The 8,986-nt window shown below is 36.0% G+C and overlaps 1 long non-coding RNA gene across 1 annotated transcript; it reads left to right on the top strand.

Moving 5' to 3' along the window:
- The first annotated feature begins 2,160 nt into the window (after window positions 1-2,160).
- LOC143238354 (uncharacterized) lies at window positions 2,161-8,986 on the top strand. The gene is made up of 3 exons (XR_013020542.1): window positions 2,161-2,420; window positions 2,525-2,658; window positions 7,786-8,986. It is a non-coding gene; the product is annotated as an uncharacterized LOC143238354 (long non-coding RNA).

The following is an 8,986-nucleotide window of genomic DNA, read 5'->3' as shown; positions in this document are numbered from 1 at the left end:
TGTTCACGTTAATAGACCTTTGAAAGAAACTTATGTCTAATGCAATTACTATTTTTCTTACAGTTCAACTACATTCAGTAATCACAGCTAGCTTTTCTACTAAATTTTGCTCCTAAGTGGCACCCGTGGTTGGCAGAGCACAAACAGCCCATTGTGTAGATTTGTGCTTAATTACAAACAAAAAACAATTAAAAACAACATATAGTCTAACGTTCGTGCTGGTGACTAGAACTTGTTAAATCTATCACATTGGTCATGTAAACAAGTCAGAGATAACATGTTTTCTAATGTTCTTGCTAATGATGTTAATGATTCAGTTTCTTGGTTCATGGAACAACAGAAGAAAATATCTAGTTTATTAAAAACTTGTAAACGTTTGTCTTCTTTGTTTATTTAATTTCACGCAAGCTACCTGAGGGCTATCTGCGCTAGCCTTCTCTAATTTAACAGTGAAGGACTAAAGAGAAAACAGGTAATTATCACCACTCACCATCAAATGTTGGGCAACTCTTTTACCAACGAATTTGAGGATTGACTGTAGATTTTAGCTCTTCAACGGCTGAAAGGGCGAGCATGTTTGGTCAATCCAACTATTCGTTGGTAAAAGAGTATCCCAAGAGTTTTCGGTGGGTGGTGATGACTAGCTGCCTTCACTCTAGTCTTACATTGGTAAATTAGGGACGGCTAGCGCAGAGAGCCCTGGAGCAGCTTTGCGCGAAATTGAAAAACAATATAATTCGAAATTACAGTTCAGGCTATTTGAAATCTTAATAAATAACATAGTATATTGGGAGAGAGGATAGTGCAATATGAATTATAATACGTAACAAACTTCACAGAGGTTATTAATGACTCTCCTTAATTACCAGTCCATGTTATTCTTTGTCTAAATGTTCGTAACGAGCAATTCTCTAGAGATTCGAACTGTTAAAGAAACAGTTGCAGACTCAACTATGGAAATGTCTTGATGTTCAATGTGTCATTAACTCATCATCACAAAAACGTAGCGTCTTTAGAAACCAGGCAGGGAAATACACAACTACTTCCGTTTTTCACGGGTTATTTAACCACCTCTACACGGTACAAAATTGTGTTGGAGTCAAAACTCGCATCAGTTATCAGAAATGGTAATGAGTAATTCACAATAATGAAAGGAACCTGACGACAAAACGATTTTTCTTTTGCTATTCCAAAGACAACTCTTCATTGCATTCGACTTTTCCGAGCGATGTAATTTTCAGTTATGAAAAACAGGCTCAAAACCTAAAACAAAAAAGCTTGTATTAAGTTTGCTGTTTTCAGTCTAAACAATATACCTCGCGCAATATGTGGGCTAAATGGGCATCTTTGAAGCTCCAAGATTCAGTCAAAGGTGTCCCTAATTTCACAATACTCAAGGGAAGGAAACAACTAGTCAGCAGTACGTGACATACGAACGTCTACTTTCAACCGAAGAATGAAACTAAATGTTAGGGTTGTAACTCTCTGCTACACACGACAGCTCGAGCCTTGGACTGCTTAATTAGAAGTCCAGTATGTTTAGCAGGTAGGAGATTTCTGGATTCTGAAAAGCAAGTAACATTCTATTATTACTATTCAGTTGACCTTATAAACACTTCGAAAATCTGAACCTCATCGGTGAATTCTTGCGAATTAACACTTAATAGCACATACAATTTGCGTTTTTTACTGTAAGATCTACGAGTCCCTGTTTGCCTTTAATTTTTTAGTAGTTATGGAAAATAATTTATTACTGAGAAATAACGGTATTTTTCGAGCATAAGAGAAAGCAGAGAAGGGCTTGACCTCACTTGCACTTCACTGATATATCACGTAGCAACTTTATCAATATAACACGTCAACAACTCTTGTAACATACATTTAGTCGTCCTCTCACAAAAATAAAGAGAGTTTTCAGTCATTACGTTATATTAAGACCCTTGGCACAAACTTGATAATCACTAAAAAAATCGGAGTGAGTGAAACTTGTCATTTACTACATAGCTCTTCTTTTAAACAAAGAAATTTCTGGGTGAAAATTACAGGTCGAGGTAAGTGTACAATACTGTACATTTAACAGCAGTTTTAACTTTGCCTGCAAAACCCTTTTTTCTCCAGTACTTATATGTATCTCAGTAGTATTTGTTGTAAATAATAGAGCGCCCCCAAGTAACACAGCGGTGTTTGTACATTCGAATGTACAGAAAGAAATGAGAAGCTGAATTAGGTGCAAGTTAGTGGAGCAAATAAAGTTGAAGAGGTCACACGCAGATACCATGTTTACGGAGTAATTGGCATGTTTTTTAGGGTAATTCAATATAGATTGCTCTACAAGGCTACAAATCACTTGTAGCTACCATACACTGTCATCCCTACCATTTGCTGGTACCGCAAGTGAGCACTGGCGCCACGGATAATCGGTTAGTTTGTATAATGATTGAATTTTCCTTTACACAACTAGGCTAAATGAACATAGATGTTTTAATAATAGGTAATACTAATGTTACTAACCTATTTTTTATAGGTTTATGGTTAATGACAAGAGATAGAATTCTTTCATGTCAGCCTACTATGTGACATGTGTTACGTTTGACGTTGCAGTTTCTTTTGTAAAAATCCACAATTCTGATGACGAAAACAGAATTCACGTTCTTTCAGGTAATTCGTCACAACCCAATTTAATTATCTTAAATACTTTATTTGTAAGCAACTTAATCCTTATCCTTTCCAGCACTTATTAGGGGTAAGAAGTAACACTATAATATTATGTGTATAACATATTTATTTTATATTATTCGAAACTGCTCCCTTCTTATACACAAACAGTGACTCAACAGTAAGTTTGAATGCTTAAACTTTTTGATACCCGTTTTGGGCAGATAGCCCAATCTCTATGTCAGTATATTGTCAGGATAGTCTTATTTTCTCTTCGTTTTTAGGATATGAGTTTTTCGTTAAGTGATACATTGATAATTATATTTTTATTTTCTATAACGTGTGCCATTTATATGGTGAATGTGCATTTTTAGTAAAATTATTTAAGAGCCTTGTAAAAGTTTGGTTTGAATTTCGGGCAAAACTACACAACGGGTATCTGCGCTAGTTCCTAATTTAGTAATGTAATAATAGAAGGAAGGCCAACTAATGGACTACTCTTTTACTAACGAACAGTGTGAATGATCGTCACATTATAACACCCCAACGACAGAAAGGGCAAGCATGTTTGGTGTGATGGGGATTCAAACCCGCGACCCTCAGATTACGTGTTGAGTGATTTAACTACCAGGCCATTTACTTTTCATTCTAACCATTTGTTTTCTAATTCACTATTAGAAGTCTTAATCACGTATACAGGTTATATATTTAACAACAATAAGCCTAACACTGAAACGATGTTATGTATATTATGCATGACCGTAGTTGACTAAGCATCTTTATTTCTCGAGGTAAACCCCCTGACTAAATAATAAAATTCAATAGCAGAAACATTTATTTCAGGAGAGATGACACATAGTTCATCAAGTGCTCTTGTCATTCAAGTGTTTAAGCTAGGACTCGCTGCTCAACACACTCAGCATTTTCAGCTGTTGAGAACGTTACAAATGTCCAACTTAATCTCGTTATTCGATTAAGAGTACTATTTATCGGAGGATACTCAAGACTAGTTGCTTTCTCTACCCCTAATCCTCAGTTTTAAAGCCTAGTTGAGGCCTCTGACTTGACTGTTTAAGTTCACGTTCATAAATATCAATATCATGTTTTGGTTTGAAATAACGTTTGTAAAAGTATGTTACGGCAGCATAGATATAACAAATATGCTTAGTTATTTAGTTTACTTGTCATGTTAAGCTTGTCATTACCAGCATTAGTGTCGTAATTTCCTGTTCGGATTTTCATTTTCACCAATCCGAGGTCGTAGAAACACCAGCGTCTGTTTTTATACCTCACCCCATTTTCATGCAATGTGTATAAACTACTGTAACTCGTAACAAAAACGTTCAAATACGGGGAATTTACAAGTCCATAATTTATGTTTACGCGAACATTTAACGTAAGAATCATATGTAGGCATTTCCTCAAGGCTTTTATTCATCCTCTGATTTTCCATTTGTTTAATACGTAATTCAGAATATAATGACATTCAAAGTAATCTCGTAAGATCATTTAACAACAATAAATAACATTCATAAACTTGTTACCTGACATTTAATCAGATCCTGAATTGCGATATACTCCACCGAATACAGATTTAAATAGATCGAAATATAACGAAGTGAATGGTTACCATATTAGGTGAGTGGGTTTGTGATACATTTGAATGGATGGGGTTGAAAGATTAAGAAAATAACGCTCTTTTTTTCTGTTGTTGTTATTATTCAAATTAAAGGAATCGATTTAAATAACTTGAATTGTAATATCTTTCCATTTACAACTAAAGATGCCAGATAAAACCTTGGTTTGCAGTAGAAATAAAAATACTGAATAAGTCTTATAATTTTTGTACGCTGAAAATGTATTTGCGATAGGAGCTTACCTCTGCTAACAAGTTTAGCAGCCCCCCCAGTGGCTCAGCAGTATGTCTGCAGACTTTCAACGCTATAAACCGGGTTTCGATACCCGTGGTGGGCAGATCATAGATAGACCATTGTGTAGCTTTGTGCTTAATTCAAAACAACAACAGCAACAAGTTTAGCAGTTCTCGTCTAATTTTGCCCTCTGTATGCAGAATATTTCTTCAGACATGACACATGTCTTTTGTTTCTTTCTATTAGAATCAAATTATTCCAACATTTCTCTAATGCATATCAATTCTCCATCATTAGAAGTGTGAAATACTCATGTGACTTTCTCTATAAACGTCAATCGAACCATCACTTCAAAGTCTGATAGAAGACGTAAGCACGGGAGGAATACGGAGAGGAAGGGTGAGAAGTGTGAAAGGAGGAAGTACCTATTGAAAATGTATTTTATGTAAAGAAAAATTATAACTTCCGATACGATACTTCCTTCCTCTCATAAGATTATCTGGAATCTCACTTTATTTATGTGGAGGGATCAGTACAAGGAAATGAAAATATCACTTAAAATCATCCGAAAGATACCCCTGAAAATAAGAGAGCTAGATCCAAAGATCTGATAAGGGAGGCTGCATTATTTCTGATCATGTATACTCTTTCGCATTAATGAAATGTGCGTAGAATCGGAAAATTTATGAAGTGATTACATCGCGAGGTTTATCAACTGGAAGCAATCTTCTGGAATATCTCTCTCAAGAATGGTCATTGCAAAGCCACAGAAGTTAAAATGAATCAACGTGGCTGTACAGTACGGATTTCTGATTAGAGGAATATCTGGTCAGGCTCCACTCACTACAGGAGGGTATCCCTCTAAAGAATTCATATAGCAAGTTAAGGTGTTGAATCTGATGAGAAGATATTTTGAACAAATTCCAGTGGGAAGAAAGCGAGGAACAGACAATTGAATTAAATGTTTAACCCAAATGATGAGGATGAAAAGTAATAGATCATGAAAAGGGGAAGACTGCCAAGGGATAAAGAGGCGGAAATGTGTACCATGGAAAGAATTCATACAGCAATAAGACATAAAGTATATCTGGATCAGGATAAGAGTAGAGATGAGAAACAGCAAACACGAGGACTTACCCACTGAGATATTTGGGAGGAAGAAATTATCCACATAAAAAGGTAGGTGTGGTAACTAATCAATGGTGAATAACTCAATTCTTTAATGCCCACAGGCTAAGACGCGAAGAAAATATTTTTAAGTAATGGTGAAACATGAAGCACAACGAAGTAGGATCAAATGTAAGGGAATGGAAAACCATGAAGTGTGGAAGAATAGGTCATGAGAGGGACGAATCAACATAATAAGGACAGGGGGAAGCAAAAAGTCGATGGTGTAGCGAAAAACAAAGGGTACAGGATAAGGCAGCTCGATAACCTTAGATCAAAGAGACTGTAAAGACTTTTGGTTGAAAAGCCATGTGAGAAATTCAGACACAGTAGTTCAGACAGTGGGGAATCGAAATCTCCGACCAAATGTGGAACACTTTCCACTTGTGCTGATACATTGAAAAAAAGGATGCAGGAAATGAGCCTAAAGGAGAGTAACTCACTGACAGAAAACTGACCTCTTCATCAAAGACTAAATAAAAGCCAGGTGTGAAGATAAATGACATGAACGGCGAAAGGTAGAACCAGTGACCAAGGCTGATGAAGAATGGAGGAAGACAAGAGAAAAAGTGCTGGTGAGAAAAGCTGCAGTTGCGGTAATCGTGCAAACTACAATTGAGCTGGCCAATAGGGAGGAGTTTAAAAGACTCGAAAGGAGTGGTATAGATGGAAGAGATCGCTCAACTAAGTTATCGAATAGAAGGATAAACATAAATGAGCAATCGTGGGACCGATCTTGGCTGAAGGAATTGAGTGCCCAAGACGGAGGATTAGGTACCGGGGACCATAAAAGGAGTAATTTGTGATGGAGAGTTGTGGCAAATGCATCACATGTGGAAAACCACAAAGATTGCAAAGTTGTTGAAACCATTCAAATTTTTTAACTACGTTTATTAAATGTTCACGTCTTAAAAATCATTCAATCTGGCTAGTAACCTTCTACGAAGTCAATGGTATTGACAAAATTACGGTGGCTGGTCTGAGGGCTTATAACACAGAAAATTGGACTTCGATAATCGCAGTGGGTATAGCACAGTTATGAGACTATGTGCGCGATAGCGGGGTGATGAAAGTGAATTAATTATATATACATACATAAACATCATGACCGGATTAATACATTTATAGCCCATAAGCACTGAAAATATTATAGTTCCCGATATATAAAGGGAATTTATAAAGCTAAATTCATAGTGTTCGCATTTTCCCTGTTAAACGCTAAAAAAAGTTTTTATTTTTATTTTCCCTTTTCTTATTTTCACCTTTCGTAGCTCTCTACTCAAATAAGTGGTAGTCTAACAACGCAAAATGCATATTTTGTCTTTATGTTCATTGGCCTTTAGATTTTGGCCAGCAGTGTATATATTTGTCACATTAGGTTAGTTTTATCCAGAACACGAGTTTCGTTACAATCTTTGTAACTCATCTGTTTACTAAATCCAAAACGTTAGACTGACGCTTGCGTTTGTGCAATTTTCAACAGAACTTTCATTTTTCGGCCCAGCACGTCCAGGTAGTTAAGGCACTCGACTCGTGATCCAACGATCGCGGGTTCGAATGCTCGTCACACCAAACATGCTCGTTCTTTCAGCCTTGGGGTCATTATCAAGTCACGGTCAGTCTCACTATTCGTTGGCAAAAGAGTAGCCTAAGAGTTGGCGGTGGGTGGTAATGACTAGCTGGTTTCCCTTTAGTCTTACACTGCTAAATTAGGGACGGCTAGCACAGATAGCACAATATCAATATCAATAGCACACAATAAAAAAATCAATGCAAAAATAATATTTGTTAGTTTACAGAGTAAAAGTAGAGGGAAGGCAGTTAATCATTACCACCCACCGCCAACTCTTGGGCTACAATTTTTACCAACGAATAGTGGGATGGACCGTGACTTTATAATGTCCCTATGGCTGAAAGGGCGAGCGTATTTGTGTGACGGGGATTTGAACCTGCGACCATCGGATTACGAAAGAAATGGCATGGACTGTAGTAGTTCCTTCTTTCAGTAGGTTAACTTAGACTAATTTTACTTTGTATTTTATGCTTCACTGATTTTATTAAAAGTAAAATTAAATTATTCTATGTTTTTAAGGTCGATTATTCGAATAAATAGAAGAGATTTGTTGGCGATGGAATCCAGGTTGACCAAAGAAGAAGCTTTGTTCTTGAGATACCAGAGGCTAAGAGAAAATTGGCAACAGACAGCAGTGCTTTCCTAGATCATCTTATACAGACGATCCACCAAGTAATTCCTTATCAAAATATATCTTTACTTTCACTGGAACCGGATCATCGTCACATACCAACATGGGCTGAAATTAAAGAAGCCATGATGGCTAAACAAGGAGGAACGTGTTACATTCTCAATGTCTTTGTGAAATATTTGCTTCAAGCTTTGGGTTTTGACGTATATCATACTGCATCTGCGTTTGGATTTCCAAACAATCATATTTCTACAATTGTTCGAAACTTGTCGTCACGTGGCACTAAACATCTGGTGGATTTCAACGCCTTCCCAACGTTCAAGGCAATCCCCTTAGATTTCAAATAAGAATCACCAGTTTATATCATGTCATTTCTCAAATTTAAGTTTGTTCGTCAAGGAAATTTAATAATACGAGTTCATAAAACTTTAGACATTCATATACCCAAGAATCGGCGTAATAAAGACGGTTGGTGTGATTATTTTATTTTTGATCTTGAACCTCGGGATCTTTCTTACTTTGAAGAAGACATGACTAAAGTATACACCGTTGCAGGAGTAAACTCTCCAATCTTAGAAAATATATATTTTATTAACTTTCCTGGGCTCCAACTCTGCGGTATAAAAAATAAGTTTGAGCTCTCAGAAGGCGCCGATCAGTAAATTCAATATAAGCAGCTTTCATCAAAGTTCAAAGTGGTTCAGTCAATTATAAACAAATATCCACAATTTACGAAGATCAGATCATCTCAGCAATTGACAGAATAAATTTGTTCACCATTTATAAGTAAAGACGTAACGTGTTACTTCATCCTTTTATTATTTCCTGGAGAAAGTAAAAGATTCAACTTTCTTATTGTATTAAATGTTTATATCATGTATCGAAATGAAGTTGCGTATTTGTAGCCTTAGGCAATGTTTTATTTTTTCTTATCAATAAACGAAAGGTTTTAACCGTTTTATTATATAAATTGTTTAGCATTACATTTAAAAGTAGCTGTCTTTACCATTCTTTAAAGTTCTAAACTATACGAACGATATACTGTATACTTTTTTTATTTCCAATAAACTCGAATATTTTTCCCCAAAA

The sequence above is a fragment of the Tachypleus tridentatus genome, chromosome 13, assembly GCF_004210375.1.
Source record: "Tachypleus tridentatus isolate NWPU-2018 chromosome 13, ASM421037v1, whole genome shotgun sequence".
NCBI lineage: Eukaryota > Metazoa > Arthropoda > Merostomata > Xiphosura > Limulidae > Tachypleus > Tachypleus tridentatus.
The sequence above is the reverse complement of the archived record's forward strand: the minus strand, read 5'-3'. Positions and strand labels throughout refer to the sequence as shown.